This window comes from Lethenteron reissneri, chromosome 2 (genome assembly GCF_015708825.2).
Source record: "Lethenteron reissneri isolate LAM-NWPU_2019-01 chromosome 2, ASM1570882v1, whole genome shotgun sequence".
Classification (NCBI taxonomy): Eukaryota; Metazoa; Chordata; class Hyperoartia; order Petromyzontiformes; family Petromyzontidae; genus Lethenteron; species Lethenteron reissneri.
Window position 1 is genome coordinate 9,921,560 of NC_083780.1, and position 16,681 is coordinate 9,938,240.

A 16,681-nucleotide genomic window follows, 5' to 3' on the forward strand; every position below is an offset into this window, starting at 1 on the left:
TAGTATTGTGTAGGTGAGCTGTGGTGAGTTTAGTGTTGGTGTAGGTGAGCTGTGGTGAGTTTAGTATTGTGTAGGTGAGCTGTGGTGAGTTTAGTGTTGGTGTAGGTGAGCTGTGGCGAGTTTAGTGTTGGTGTAGGTGAGCTGTGGTGAGTTTAGTGTTGGTGTAGGTGAGCTGTGGTGAGTTTAGTGTTGGTGTAGGTGAGTTTAGTGTTGGTGTAGGTGAGCTGTGGTGAGTTTAGTATTGTGTAGGTGAGCTGTGGTGAGTTTAGTGTTGGTGTAGGTGAGCTGTGGTGAGTTTAGTATTGGTGTAGGTGAGTTTAGTGTTGGTGTAAGTGAGCTGTGGTGAGTTTAGTATTGGGCAGGTGAGCTGTGGTGAGTTTAGTATTGTGTAGGTTAGCTGTGGTGAGTTTAGTGTTGGTGTAGGTGAGCTGTGGTGAGTTTAGTATTGGTGTAGGTGTTTTTAGTGTTGGTGTAGGTGAGCTGTGGTGAGTTTTAGTAGTGGTGTTTTGTGTGGTGAGTTCAGTAATGGTGTGCTGTGTGGGTGACTTTAATGTTGGTAGTATCACAAAGGCTATGGCACGTATCTGGTTACAGGGAATTTCCATTCTCGGAGAGAGTATAAATAGCCTTCGAGATTACGCAGACGGTCCAGACTCCTCAGCTGCATTTGTTTATCTTCCAAGCCTCGAGACAATTCCAACACGAGGTAAAATACTTCCACGTACATTTATCTTCACATTTTTTTACTTTAATTACAATAGTTTAAAAAAATTCAACTTATCACCTACTTTGTCATTGCTTGATTTTCCCCGTTTCTAGCATTATAATTGGAATGTATCAATATCAATAACAATGCATGGGTTTGTTTCTGAGCCTTTGTTAATGAAAAGTGTACCTGACGATTTTACTGAATAGCATTAAAGGCTAAATAAATATTTAAGAAATTACATATCCACCAGAGATGTGTGGAAATGTAACCAATGACTCAAGATATACATTCCACCCTACACCGTTTAGAAGAGGTCACTTTGTCTTTATCTTATAATTATATTCTTGCATGTGGAAATATTTTCAGGAGCTAAATGCCAATGTCGAGGAGATTTGCTAGCCACGAGAGGGGTTCAGGAGAGTTTTTGTAGTATTGTTGGTTAGTATAATGGAATTTAAATCTACAGATCCCAGTTTGTGCTCCCAAGCCCGACATTTAAAAGTGGGCACGTTTCTTAAGTCCTTTACTGGGAATCTGTGAAAAAAAGCTTAATAGCTCATGGGATTCCTCCAGTCAAAATAAAGATTCTGATTCTGATTTTTTAAAAATCCTCCCTGCCTTTGGTCCACCCAGCAGTACAAATTGGTACAGCACAGTTAGTCGATCAACAGGTCGGGTGCGGTGGGGTAAAGTGTGGGTAATTTTCTCCAATCTATTTCAATAAATCTGGTCATCGTGGAAGAATAGGCTAAAAACACTAGTGGGGTTCTCTGGAGCTTTCTCTAGCACCTTTATAGGCCCGTCCGCTAGCAGTAACATTGGCAAGCCAAATCAGGGCTGCACCACCTTTATCTTGTATTACACACAATTGTATTCCTTAAAGGATATGTATTTGTTGTATTAATGAAAAGTATAACCAGATGCAATTCATTATACTTTTCAGATGTCTACCAACGAATGTCGGAGGCGGGCATATCCGGGTTTGTAATCACTTATATTTACGGCTCTATGCATTTTTATTTACACCGGAGGAGATATATTACTGGGGGAAAAACAGCATTTTTATTTGTGGTGCTTTTGTTTTTTTATTAGAAACAGAAGTTGGCCTCTGTCATTACTTCAATTTCACATTCATGCTCAAGCTGTTGGACAGCCTTACAAGTGGGAGCTCTAGAGCGCCACACTAGAGGGCACTTTACTCTGAGACTGGCCAGCCGTCTTGCAAGAACAATCTATGAGATATCCTTTACTGAATGTAATGTGTGTTGAACTTCTGCGCCGTACGTAGTCAACCGTGCTAATCGGAGGTGCATGGGAGGGACAACAAACTAAATACAAAAAGCAGTTCTAAAGATATTCGTTTTCAATCTAGACGATTTAAAAGTGCATAGCTCCATTGGCTCCCTAATCTTGGAAGGAAGAGCGTTCCAGATGGCCGCATAAGTACATCTGAAAGCGTGTGATGCAGTGTCCAAATAATTACGAACTCTCGGCACGAGTATATGAGGTACACGTGACACAAATTTAAGTAAAACGGTGGCACAACTCAAAGACCTAAATTCTATTATTGGGCTACGGCTAACAATGGTGGTAAATTATATATCTGAACCGGCCATGGCAGCCTGCTTTATACCAATCCGCACTGATCAAACAAACCCCCATGACTGACACAGCATGGGAAGTCCTTAGTCCTTCATCCAACACTGGATTCCAATGTTGGATTCAAATGTACGGTGTGAAAGAAGTTCAACATAAGTACCAAAAGAAAATGACATGTGCCATACACATTTGTTTTATTTGCAGACGGTTCTGAGGATGAAAAAACATACAGTGAAAAAGAATTCAAGGAGGTAAGCGCTCGATTTTAGTTCATGTTTTTTATTTCTGATAAAATATGTCATGCCTGATTTCAGCTTTTATTTGTAAACATGGGTTTTGGTATTTAACTCAATATCGTACAGTAAATGTCACATATCCCATTTAGTTGGGGACTGAGGTAAAGGCAGATAGGTGAAAATGTCGGACATGTGAAAATGCAATGACAGCTATTTGACACCATAACATAAAAAAGCGGTTTATTTACTTATTATTTATTTTATTCACCACGTACATGTTTCATTATTTATATTTCGTTGAGTGCGGTTGCACTTTGTTTTGCTCAGTCGGTATTAGCCGCTGAGGTCGTAACGGGTCAGTTTAACAGTACACAAAATCCGTGATCTAATCCCATCTGTGAAGGATGTCATTCCTGACTTGCAATACCCGGGAGTCTACAAACTAAGTTGCATCTGTGGTGATTGTTACATTGGGGAAACGAAACCTCATGTCTCTGACCGTGTCCGCGAGCACAAGTCAGATTTGAAACACGGCAGAACTAATTCCTCCGCCGTTGCCGACCATTGCTATAACGCTGTGGGCTCATGATATTGTTTTCTCCGAGACCAAGGTGCTCTGCAAGCCGTCTGGCTCATATCAAATATTTGTTCATGAAGCCATCCAGATATATAAACATAGACATAACTTCAACCGAGAAGATGGATACAAATTGAGCAATCATTGGAAGTATGTATTAACCTGGTAAAACCTTAACTACTTTATAGTTTGCCTTCATATCCGCATCTCCAGTTTCTTACTCCCAGCCCTGCTCACTCGGAAATTTGCTGTGCATGTCGAGTTTGCAGCACGCCACGTTTTCTCCCCACCCTCTCTATCCTTGGCCCCTCCCCCCCTCCCTCATCTATATCAACCCTTGTTATTAGCAGCTCTTTTGCCTACTTCAGCAATTGTTTCTTGCTGTGGTTGTCCCGCCTGATGACGGATGCTTTTGTTGCGTCCGAAACGTCGTGATTTAATTTATTTTTATTTTCTACCTACGTGACTTTACCGAAAGAACCAAAGAGTATGGATCCTTGCAGTCACGAAAACTTCAAATCTAGACTAATGTACGTTGCCTCATTAATCCCCCCCCCACCCCCATGTGGCGCAAGAGCACAGAAGCATGGTCAACACATCTACGCTTCTATATAAGGAACGAAACACTTCTACTTCTCCACAAATCTGGCTGTCGCCTGATGAAGCTAGTTGTAATTACTGGCGAAACGTCGTACTCAGATTGTAAATGTTGTGGCTTGGCTCTCCAACACACCGGTGTGCTGTACTAGTGACGAATTGGCCACGTTCTGTTTACGTGACAACCCTTACTAGTTGGCTATATCGGTTGGTGGTGGGTTATAATGACACATTTATATATTTACGTGATCTAACCCAAAAAAACCTCTATGTTATGACTGGTATTTTCATTCTTCTTGTTCAATGCTCATGTACCACTCCCGTTCTGCTGTAATTTCCACTGATGCCGACTTATTGAGGGCGATATTGGCACGAAATAAAGACTGATTGGGCATGTGCGTTATTGACATAGACTAGCAATAAGCCGTAGAAACGTCTGCCATTAAAGGATGGCGAATATGTACGTTTTAGCATGTGGTATTTATATTTGATACAATTTAATATTTTTTTTTATATCTTAATTTATGTAAACGTGTTGGAAAATTACATTTGATTTATTGACATTATTTTAGTAATATTTTTGAAATTAATGTGTTCCACTACCGCGTCTCTTGACATCACTATCTCTCCACCTCACCAGTGTCGCGTGACTTCATCATCCCTCTCCTCCACCTTCCCAGTGTCTCTTGACGTCATCACACCTCTGCTTCACCTCCCCAGTGTCGCTTGAGGTCTTCACAACTCTCCTTCACCTCACACTCTAGGTGTCGTGACGTCATCACGCCCACTCACCCCTCTCCTAAATACCTCAGTGTCTCTGAGGTAATCAGCCCCTTGTAACGGTGCGTCCTTTTGCGACATGAGCTTTTGCTCTCAGTACTCGCACCGCTGTGGTTTAGTTTATGGTGGGACCCCTGTATCACGGGACGCACCCAATGACCACGCGTGGAATATAACAAGGATCACTGCCAGTATATTGCAAAATAATGGCGTTTATTTTTAATTCAATTTGTAATAGTTATTAAATTCTTGAATGGTGACAAGTTTGCTACTTCCCCGGGGGAATGAAAATCACCAGCATAACAACAGCAACAACAAGCAACACAATCCTACAACAACCTGACAATACCGATTTCACGGATTTCTTCAAATACGAACGCTGACGGGTGACAACTGCAGAGCAACCATCCAGGGTACGTATTAAGTGTTCCCCCAGTTCTTGAACAGATTAAATAAAACGTTCCAACGACAACTTTACAGCACTAAGGTGGCCACCTCCCTTCTTACCCGCGAGTTTCCCAGCTGTCGAGGCCCCACAGTCTTCAGCATTTGGGAGAGCTACTTTCACGGCAGTGGCAGGTGGTTTTCTGTGACGATCCACTACCGGGTGGCGAACAGGTGAACAGAACTGCTGTCCACAGTAAGACTCCAGGTGGTTGTGCTCGCAAGCCAGCAATCTGCCATCACCAACACTCCTGGCTCCAAGACAATGGTTGCTGGGATGACACACTGGTGAGCAGACCAGTAGTCAACAGCAGAACCCCAGTCGATCGCTCTCACAGGCCAGCAAGTTGTTGTAACCACCATTCCAGGCTCCAACTTCAGACTGTACTCTTCAAGATGGCCGCCTCGTCCAAAAATGAACCAGCAAAATTTCAATTCCACGACAAAATGGCCGCCTCATCAATACACCCGGCACACCACGGCCGTGACGCGTCTTGAAGATCTGACACCCTACGCTATGATAATTGGTTTTTTACCCTTCTATCTGGCAACAAAACTGACACCTTTTTTTTCATAAGGAGTCATGTTTACATAGACCACAATACCTGCAGTCATAATGCAAACAAAAAACATAACTCTGATAATGTGCACTGTCCTTGAAGTTGATTGGTCCACACCCGAGACAGCTTTCCTTAGAGCCTAGTCTCAAATGGGTTGGACCAGATGACGCCAAAAGGCGCACAACTCAAAGATAATGCACCATCAAAGTATGAGAGCTCGGGGTAAGCATTTACACCATTGGAACCTCATTTGCCAGTAAAAAATATGATAATTGGTTTTTTACCCTTCTATCTGTCAGTTTTATTGTCAGATAGAAGGATAAAAAACCAATTACCATATTTTTTACTGGCAAATGAGGTTATAATGGTGTAAACCCTAGGCTATGTTTCTTTTTAACCTGACACTTTGCTCCACTCCGGCATCTGTGTGGGGGTCACTCGCTCGCCATTATCATTACAGTTTAACACGTAGGCTTTCGCGACCAATATTATTCATAATCAACGTTTTTGGGTTTAGATCGCGTTTTTTATAAATGTGTCGTAACCCTCCACCACCCGACACGGCCAATCAGTAAAAAAGTGTCACGTTGACAAAAGACAAATAGTTCACTGCTTTAGCCCACCGGTGTGTTGAAGCGTGTAACCACAACATTTACAATGTTTGAGTACGACGTTTAGCTGGTAATTGCATCCAGCATCATCGGGCAATTCGCCAGAATGGTGAGGCTCTGCTGTGTCTCCCGTTCTTATATAGAGGAGCAGCAGGGTGACGTCATCATTAACTCATCAACTCATCAGGTGCAACAATTTGAGGCGGGGGGGGGGTTATTGTAATTATATATGGGGAAGGGCGGTGGCCCCATTAGAGGCCCATTGCTCACTCCCCCTTCCCCTCCCAGTGCGCATTTGTTCGAGTTCTGCCTCTAGTTGAGCCACTCGCCCGGTTATCCCCCCCCTACCTCGGCCTGGACTGTCTCCGCTATAGACCGCAGCTTGTCCATATTTCGATTCGCCTCCCCGCGTACTTGGGTCACCTCCTCGTGTGCTTGGGTCACCTGCTCGCTTACATGGGTCACCCGGCCTGCTATATCCCCTATGCCGGTCTATAGTCCTGCCACCCATTCTGGGGTTGTCTCACGGGGTCCCTGAGGCTCCCTTGCCCTCCCCCCTCACCATCCTGGCGAGCTCCTTCTTCTCCTCTTCCTCCTCTAGAAGAAGGCTTGCGATGGCGCACTCCCGTCCCAGCCTTCGGAACTGCGCGCGCTCATTAGCGAGTTTAACGCATGCACGTGCGCGCTCAACAAGGGCCTTAAATGGGAGGCGCATGCAGCTCACATCTGGCTGCCACCACGAGGTGCCAGTCAGATATTGCTGGATCTTCTCGGCGGCGAGGTCCTCAATGATTTCGGCAGCGTACCACGGGTGAGCGCTCTGCGTTAGCAAGCGCACGTCCTCGGCGTAATTGCAGAGGTCCTCGCCTGGCTGGCGGTGGCACACATTTAATGCCGCCTTTGCCTCCTCACGGTCATATGCACAGAAGCATTGGCCAAGGGGGTGCATTACCTCTCCCCAATGCGCTTGTGCACTTGTGGGTAGTGTTTCCACAAAGTCGGCTGCCCTCCAATCCAAATTATGCAGCGAGCGGTTCGAGGAGGCAGGATGGCAGGGAGTGGGTCTTGACAGCCCGGAGGTTGAAGACAACTGCCCGAAAATTGTCCGGGGCCACTTTTTTTATTCTCTAAACTTCAAAGGCCCAGGGTGACGTCGTACCACGCAGACAATCGCGTGCTTACCTGCGCCGTCTACATGGAGTGCCACGAGTCTGCTGCTGCTGTGCTCACCCACTGTTCTCCCGTGCTCATTAATTCTAACCTACGGGTCTGCCCTTCTTGCTGAATATTACACCCTCCACCTCTCCATCGTGAATAACTTATTGCGGTTGGCCCAGTGAACCTTTTCCTCCTGCGCCCATACAATATAAAGCCAATTTAGGGGCACCGTAATGTAACCTGTCCTGTGAGGGTCGGACAATCTTCTGGCACTGGGAAACCATGGGACTTCCCTTCTAGGGGCCTTTCGGATTAAAACCCGATGTGCCAGGCAATCTCCCGCCAGGACACTATGTGGGTGCGCTAAAAAACAATGTGTGGCAATGGTGATGGTAGTGTGTGAAGCTGGGGGCAACAGACTGGGAATATGGATATGTCTATGAAAACAAATCTAAACTGGTTGTCTAGCAGTAAACTGCACGGCAGCAGTTGTTTTTTAGCTTGTGCATTTCTAATTTGCCCCCCCCCCCCGGCAGCATAACAAAAGGCTGCTTAGTCTTAGCTTGCTTATCTGCTTCTGCCATCTGCATCACAAAGCTTCAGTTTGAGCTCCATGCGTTGCCTCCCAGCGCACCCTCGGTGTTCACAACGTTACCGCCCAGCCCACACCCCGCCCCCACACTCACCATGGCCCCTCCCCTCCCTCCATCCCCCGCGACTATATAATTCCTCGTCACAGCCAGCTCTTAGACACACTTAAGCGGTTGTGCTTTTGCTACGTTGTCCCCACCTGAAGAAGGACGCTTGTGTTGCGCCCGAAACGTCGTGATATAATTTAGTTGTTTTCATTTATTTTATTTTTTACCTACGTGACTTTACCGAAAAAACCGAAGAGTATGAATCCTTGCAGTCACGAAAACTTAAAATCTAGAAGTATGGCAAATTAATAGTTAAAGTTTAAGTCGACCACAACATTGTCTCCCTGCTTGCTGCCTCTTCCCAATTATCAGCACAAGTTCCTAAAAATGTACTTCATGGGAGGCACAGGAATAAGCGAGACAGTGACAGCAAAATTCCAGACCTAATTTTTGATGTGGGCATGGCTCTGCAGGACATGTTGCATGAAAATAATCCCTATCTCAAACAGTTCAGAACAACCAATGAAAACATGACCACAGATTTGTACTAAGTTGTCATCAGAACAGACAGGACACCTGCTGGTGTGCATGAGCCTCGCTTAAATGTCCCGACTACAAATTAGGTTGCAATTCTTATAGTTAACAATGAATTCCAGAATTGGAATATTGTATTGCATAAGATAACTCATGCAGGTGAATATTCTTTCCAAAGAATCGCAGAGGATTCTGGAGTTTCCAATTCATGGGCAGTACCCCGCAGTTACACACTTAAGTGTCCACTTGGAAAAAGGTCAACGTGTCTTCTTCAATGGTGGCAATGCCCAAGAAAAAGCACAAAATCTTTCCACTACAACTCTAACTGCGTTTTTTAGCTTTGTCAGCAATGTGAATTTGCACAGACACTTGTTTTGGCAGGTGCCCAGATACTACATCTGGCAGCCAAACAAAATATTGCAGAGACGAAAACGTGGCATAACGGTTCCTGATCCTGGAATCTTCTGTCATGCAGCACGAGGCCGCGTTTACACAGTCCATCCCAGTTTTTATCTCTGCTTACTTTTGCACTCGGTAACAGACCAAACCTTCCAGGACCTGAGAACTGTTAATGACATCCTGTTTGGAGCATTTCATGAGGCATGCCAGAGAAAATGATGACCACTGGAACGCTAGCCTGGAAGAAGCAGCAGCAACCTAATCTGCCCTCAAATTGAGAAATCTGGTTGCTGTTCCTATAACAACCTGCTCTCCCTCACATCCCAGGCTGTTGTGGGAAACTCACAAGCACTATATAGCTGAGGACATTCTGCAAAGGGCTAGACAAGACAGCTCTAATGTAAATTTGCAGTACTAATGTTTATTGACAAGGTCATGTCTATGGTCGGAACATATGTGCAGCATTTGCAGCTTGGACTTCCTGTGCCACAAAGAGGTGATGCAAGAGGCCTTGCAGCGAAATTTTTCAAGTAACATGCTACATTGCCACCCAGTTGGCACAGAAGATTTCCAAAACTGTACTTCTGTTGTCACAGGATCAGACTGTAGCCTACAACAGAATTGTGAATATGGTTGACAGAGATACTGGTAGAATTAGCTTTCTGGATGCTCCAGGAGGAACTGGCAAAACTTTCTGATCAATTTACTTCTTGCCAAGATTTGGTATGAAAAGCACATCGCCATTGCTGTCGCCTCTTCAGGAATTGCTGCTACTCTTCTGACTGGTGGAAGAACATCCCACTCAGCTTTTAAGTTGCCCTTGGATCTGAACCGATCAGATAATCTGGTGTGTAACATCAGCAAGGGCACAGGTTTAGCTCAGATCCTGCAGAGCTGCAAACTAATTGTTTGGGATGAATGGACGATGTCCAATAAAGCAGCTCTTGAAGCATTGCATCTCACTCTGCAGGACCTGAAAGACAATAACAGATGTGTAGAGGTGCTAGACCAGGGGTCCTCAAACTTTTTAAACAGGGGGCCAGTTCACTGTCCCTCAGACCGCTGGAGGGCCGGACTATAGTTAAAAAAACTATGAACAAATTCCTATGCACACTGCATATATCTTATTTTGAAGTGAAGAAACAAAACGGGAACAAATACAATATTTAAAATGAAGAACAAGTAAAGTTAAATCAACAAACTTGCCAGTATTTCAATGGGAACTATGGGCCTGCTTTTGGCTAATGAGATGGTCAATGTCCGGTTCCATATTTGTCACTGCTAGTCGTAACAAGTGATGCAAGTGTGCATCCGTTAGTCTAGATCTGGTTGGAGATTTCAAATGTTTCATTCTGGAAAAAGTCTGTTCACAGACATAAGTGCTGCCAAAGATGGTTGCCATTTTGAGTGCATGGTTCCTGAGATGAGGATATGTCTCAGATGGGAGAGATGCATAGAAATTATGAAGGCTGCTTGACTTGAATGCGTCTTTCAGAGTCACAATTCTGCAGTTCAGCCAGTTCCATTTGGTAAATTGTATCCACATTTTCAATGTCAATAGAAAATGGGTTACGGAAAAGCTGTATGTCCTGTTCATGGAGATGAAGCTCTTTAAATCTAAATTGGAACTCCTTTTGCAATTTTTCCAGTGAATCCACACATGTTTTGTTTGGGAATTGCAACCAATGGTTTTCCGCTAACAGATTTTGAGTTGTGGGGAGATGGCAGAAGTTTTCCTCCTTAACTTGTTTGATGAAGAGGCCTAATTTTACTTCAAATGCTTTGACATGTGATTGCATATCACAGATGAGCTTCCCCTTTCCTTGAAGTTGCACATTGAAACTGTTGAGTAGCTCTGTTACATCTGTCAGAAAGGCAAGGTGCCATTTCCATTCTGCATCATTGAGCTCTGGTACTTCTTTGTTTTTTGAAAGCAGAAAAGCTGTAATTTGTGGAAGTAAGTCATAGAAACGTTTCAAAACTCTCCCTCGACTCAGCCAACGGACTTCTGTGTGGTACAGAACATCTTCATAGTCAACATTTAGTTCAGACAGAAATTCCTGAAATTGTCTGTGGTTTAGTGCATGAGCTCTAATGAAGTTAACACAAGATACCACAATTTTCATAACAGAGTCCCACTTCAGTGATTTACTACACAGCGTTTGTTGGTGGATGAGGCAGTGTATTGCTATTGGATGAGAATGGTTATGTTTGTCCATCTTTTGGTTAATGCGAGCAATTACTCCTTTCTTAGACCCTACCATGCTAGGAGCACCATCAGTTGTCACACTGGCTAGTTAAGCCCAGTTCAGCTCCAAACCATTCACAGTTTGGCAAACTTTTTCATAGATATCCTCTCCTGTAGTTGTTCCTTTGATGCTTTGCAGTGCAGCAAGCTCTTCTGTGACTTCGAAATAGTCATTCGTTCCACGAATAAAATTTAGAAGTTGTGCAGAATCACGAACATCATTGCTTTCGTCGAGTGCCAAGGAAAAATAGGAAAGTTTTTTGTGGAGTTTTGCAAATGCTGATGCAAATTGTCTCCCATTGCTTCAATCCTCCGTGTAATTGTAGGTCCTGAAAGACTCACTGTACTAAATAAATCGACCTTCTCTGGACACATCTCTTTGGCGACAGAAAGAAGGCATTCTTTAACAAATTCTCCCTCCACGAATGGTCTGCCAGTGCACGCTATTAGCTTGGCAACTTGAAAACTTGCTCGCAGTGATGAAATATTTAGCTGCTTCTGCTTCAAAAAAGTATTTTGCGGAGTTGTTGATGTATTTTTCAGTTTTAATATTTTATCTTTTCTCACTTCTCCGACCAAACAATCATATTTATCTTTATGTTGAGTTTCATAGTGTCGACGTAAATTTTATTCTTTGAACACAGACACTATATTCTGGCATATCAGACACACAGCTCTTTCCTTGTACTGCATGAAAAAGTAATCACAAGTCCACTGTTCTTTGAATATCCTACACTCCGAGTCAATTTTTCTCTTCCTTGACATCATTGTTTCCTAGGGAGTCAAAATTGCTATTAGTAAAATACCAATATATACAGCACTACAAAAACAATATACCAGCAATAACTTTGCCCACACAGAGACATACAGACTGCACTGCCCATCAATGCAGTCTGATTGGGGGAACTCCGCTTTTACCCCAGGCTCACACTGGTGCGGGTGCCATTGAAAAGTTAATTACACCTGCAGTTTTGTTCACAGATCGCAGTACATCCCCAGCACACAGGAATATCACTGGGAGTGGAGCCGAGGGGCAAGTGAGGGAGCTGAGGGAGGGAGAGCCAGTCAAGCGCAGCCAGGGGAGGGCTGGCAGCCTTAGGCCTGGGGGGCAAGTCCAGTCAATTGGCCCATTGAACCATTCACCAGCGCAGCCCAATGAGTGCCCACCGCCGCAGCCCAATTAGTGCTCACCAGCGCAGCCAAATCAGTGCTCGCCACCGCAGCCCGATCAGTGCCCACCACCGCAGCCCAATGAGTGCTCACCAGCGCAGCCCAATTAGTGCTCACCAGCGCAGCCCAATTAGTGCTCACAAGCTCAGCCCAATTAGTGACCATGGGCCGGATAAATGTCCTCGGCGGGCCGCATGTGGCCCGCGGGCCGTAGTTTGAGGACCCCTGTGCTAGACACTCTATTCGGTAACCTGCGGGGCCACTATGTATTAGAGGGGCAATGCAGAGTTACCGCTCTGGGACCAACGGCCGGGGTCAGGGAGAGGTGAGAGCGGATCGTAAACACGGATTCCCGTCAGACCAACGGCCAGGGGTCAGATGAAGTGAAGAGGATCGAAAACGCGGAATGTAAAGAACCAATCAGAGGATCCCACGAGGGAGCGTGTGATTGGATAAGGACTGTTACAAACGGGTATAAAAGGGCGAGCGCGGGGAGCGCCCGCCAGTGCTCCTCACACGAAGACAGAAGCCCGGCTGAAGAAGCTAGGACCCTGGACCAAGCCTTCCAGCTCTTGTGAGAGCTAAGGCTCTACGCGACCAGTGGTCAGGGGACCCACCGAGCCAGCGGTGGGTCAAGTTAGCCTCCCCTAGGTCCAAGCCGGAGGACGCTAGGGTAGCGAGTATAAGAGTTGTTGTAGAGAGTTGTAATTGAAGAAATAGCCACACTACACAGTGTGTTGAGACTGACTTTGTAGAGGTTTGTTTGACAAATGTGTTTTTTATGTATATAACGCACGAGGTAAGTTTCTCATCCCACCTGGGTCATTGCAACAGCACAAAAAACAAGACAATGACATTGATACGTACAATTACGTCGTGGGGAACTGATATTGCGATAGTTATAAATTGGAGTGAAATAGTATGTAATGTGCAAATTACAGGGATTAGCGAATTATGGGATCGTGGATTATTTGAGTCATGTATTGCATTGTAAAGTAAAAAAATATCTCGGCAACCCGACACTTAACAGCTATTAATCGTGATTTGCATTTGTTTTGGCTTTGCTTTCAGATGGAGGAAAAAAATCAAGAATTGCAAAGTGAAATTGAAAAAATAAAAAATATTAAAGTGGGCAAATTGGTCAAAGAACGTAAGCATCGATATTTTACAGCACCACTTTTTTTATGAAAATGTATCGTATGTGTATTGGATTTTTCAATAAACGCATATATTAACTGTACAAAAACGTAGCTAAAGCTGGACTCTTTGCTGCTGTAGGATACCGTAACACAGCACTAGCGCTTTTGTCCCAAGTATTTCACCCCCCCTGTCTTTGCAGTTGAAGCTGAAGTCAAAGTCATTGCAAGAAACATCGTAGAATCGGTGAAAGATAAGGGAATAAACAGCTTCAAAGCCGTTGGCAATTTGATTTCCCAAGCTATTAAAGCTATTTATCATGGAAAAGGGCTGTCGGTTCTCATGACCCTTGCTGAGTTCACGGCCCGCATATTCTTCTATTTTGTGTACAATGTCATCTTTTACATTATAGCTCTCGGGATTTCCGCATTGTTTTTGGTGGTCGCTACCCCCGTGGTGCTGTTGGGCAGTGCATTGAAAAGCATCGTGAGTGCCATTTGGGATCGAATCAAATCAATGGGAAACGTCAAATACTCGTTTGTGGAGACGTTTGTGAGCAATGTGTGTGAAGGTCAGACCTTCGGCGATGTTTCTCAATCACTGAAAATGATAAATTCAGCTGCTTAAGCATGAGTTGTTGAACACGGAGTACCTGCAACAGCTACTACTGAACCTTAATATACAACGCTACAACGGTGATTAAATATCCATACATTTTTTTATTAACTACTAGACTTCAGATGGCTTTGTTAAGAAAACTGCAGTACAAACTGCAGCATAAATATCTTATTCAGGCGCTATTACATGACTGACCAAGCATGAGAGCACAGTACGGTATTCCAATATCTGATGCGCAATGTTGCTGTAATTTGAACGCTGGACTAATTTGTGAGATGTGCTTTTGACCAAGAAATATGTACTTTTAAATAACCGTTCTGAAGAATGCATTTATCCCTAAACACAATGCCTGAAACATCGCAGCATGGTTACTATCTAGCAGAGGTGGGACAAAGTCATTGTTATGCAAGTCCAAGTCGAGTCTGAAGTCATCAAATTCATGACTCGAGTCTGACTCGAGTCCAAGTCACATGACTCGAGTCCACACCTCAGAGGTGGGACAAAGTCATTGTTATGCAAGTCCAAGTCGAGTCTGAAGTCATCAAATTCATGACTCGAGTCTGACTCGAGTCCAAGTCACATGACTCGAGTCCACACCTCTGCTATCTAGTTTCATACACATTTTCCATTTCGTAACTGACAGACCCTTTTCGTCATTGGCGATCTTTAAGCTTCTGCCATGGAATCCCTACTTATTGCTCACATCCTATTAACTGCTCAGTTTTGTTTCCCCTTTACTCTCGTACTTTGCATTTTCCCTTTTTCAGACTCAACTGTATCATATAACCTGCTGGCCCTGTTAGGATATGATCGGCAAAATGCCACCTTATCATCAGACTTCTCCATCAGTCCCATTCGTAGCCACTCTCGCTCAGCACATCTTTAATTCTTTTCTCACAAGCTCACCATCTCCATTCTTCTGTGACATCACATCTCCAACACGTTCGGTCTTTTTGCCTCATCCTTCTGCCGTGTCCATATTTCACTGGAATATACGAATTGCACTCCACACTGAAGCTTCCGATATCGTCATCCTCTTCTGTGAAGTTTATAACTTGTTACAGGCCCTCTTACCTGTTTACGAAAACGGTCTTGGGCAATGCACCTCTTCTATCCTCTTGTCCACTCCTTGCCATCTTCAGCGACTGTGCTTCAAAGATAATACAATTATCACAATTGCTCCAACAGTTCCCATGATTGTAAATGCCTTTACTTTACATATTGCCATGGTGTTTGTCTTTTTCACGTCGATATGCACGCCATGTTTCCATTATGTGATTGGGATAATAACATAATTATGATAGGTTCGTGAAATAGTAATTAAGTTTACTGTGCTATAATAGCTTTAAAATACTCACATACATCTGTGATTGAAATACTGTACTGTACTATGTAAATGTTGCAGTCACAAAGATAAACTAAAGTAAATTTAATGGCCGATTAACAATTGGTATTCCAGTTTAATACTTTTGGTAATATAATTTATAACAATAACATTACAGACGCAATCGGAAATCACTGACATTTTAAAACATTAATTTAACCTTGAAATTCAATTATCTGGAAATTTATAGTTTTAATGCATAGTTCTACAACAGTGGAGATAACCCATATTGCTGATAACACGAACTTTTAAATGTTTTTGATACAGTCTAAGTAACATTATCGAAGGTTATTGATCACGTCTACCACAACTACCACCATTCCACAATATCGAAAACAACATGATTGATCCTCCTGCCTCCGCTTAACACTTCCCACCTAACCTCTAATTAAGAGCGCTGCTGTGCTGTGTAACCGATGCAAGTTTAGTTTTTAGAAAGAAATGTTTTATTTGCGCAGCTACACTGTGCCATTTCTTTATTGTTTATCCATTTTAATTTTCTGAGGGTTTATTTCTTGGTAAGTGGTATATAGGATTTGGTACTTATATATTAGTGTAGTGACATAAGAAGGGAGGGGCTGCTGTAGGCTCTGGGTTCCCAGGTGGGTCCAGACGCGTAATCCCCTGGGCGCCAGGCGCTGGGTTCCCAGGGGGTCCAGACGCTTAAGCCTCTGGGCGCCGCCAACGGGGGGGGGGGGGGGCTGTGTGTGCTCTGTGGGATGTCTGGTGGCGCACACGGCCCCACCCCTCGTTGGACCAGGCATAAAAGGAGAGCTCCCTGGACGATCAGGGCCCAGTTGTAACTCAAGACCCAACCCCTACGACCAGCATCTGAAGACCCTGGGATGCTGTGAGAGCCAGCGCTGGGACTCTGGGACTCCCGACTCTACGACCTTGTGAGGGCGAGTTCCGGAGCGTAGCCAGAGTAGAGTATCTAGGCCAGGGGTCGGCAACCAAAATAACAAGAAGAGCCATTTCTTTCAAATTCGGTACAAAATTCAGTATTTCAAGAGCCGCAATGCATCTGAGTACATACGTACTCATCGTCAAGAAGCAGCCCGTAAAGAGCCGCATGCGGCTCCGGAGCCGTAGGTTGCCGACCCCTGATCTAGGCTGTGTAGCTAGGCTGTGTACCTAGGCTGTAACAGAGTATCAGGACTGTTGGAGAGTTGGACTGTTGGAGTGTTGTATTGTAATAAAGAAGTTACCTCTACAAGTGTCTCCGGAACCCGTTACATTAGCATGTGACCGTATATAACATGAAATTATTCTTCGGTTTTGG

At 44.2% G+C, this 16,681-nt stretch overlaps 1 long non-coding RNA gene across 1 annotated transcript; it reads left to right on the forward strand.

The window, feature by feature from the left end:
- The first annotated feature begins 547 nt into the window (after window positions 1-547).
- Window positions 548-16,626, forward strand: LOC133344005 (uncharacterized). The gene is made up of 5 exons (XR_009755298.1): window positions 548-706; window positions 1,653-1,689; window positions 2,513-2,559; window positions 13,332-13,410; window positions 13,600-16,626. It is a non-coding gene; the product is annotated as an uncharacterized LOC133344005 (long non-coding RNA).
- Window positions 16,627-16,681: the final 55 nt, after the last annotated feature.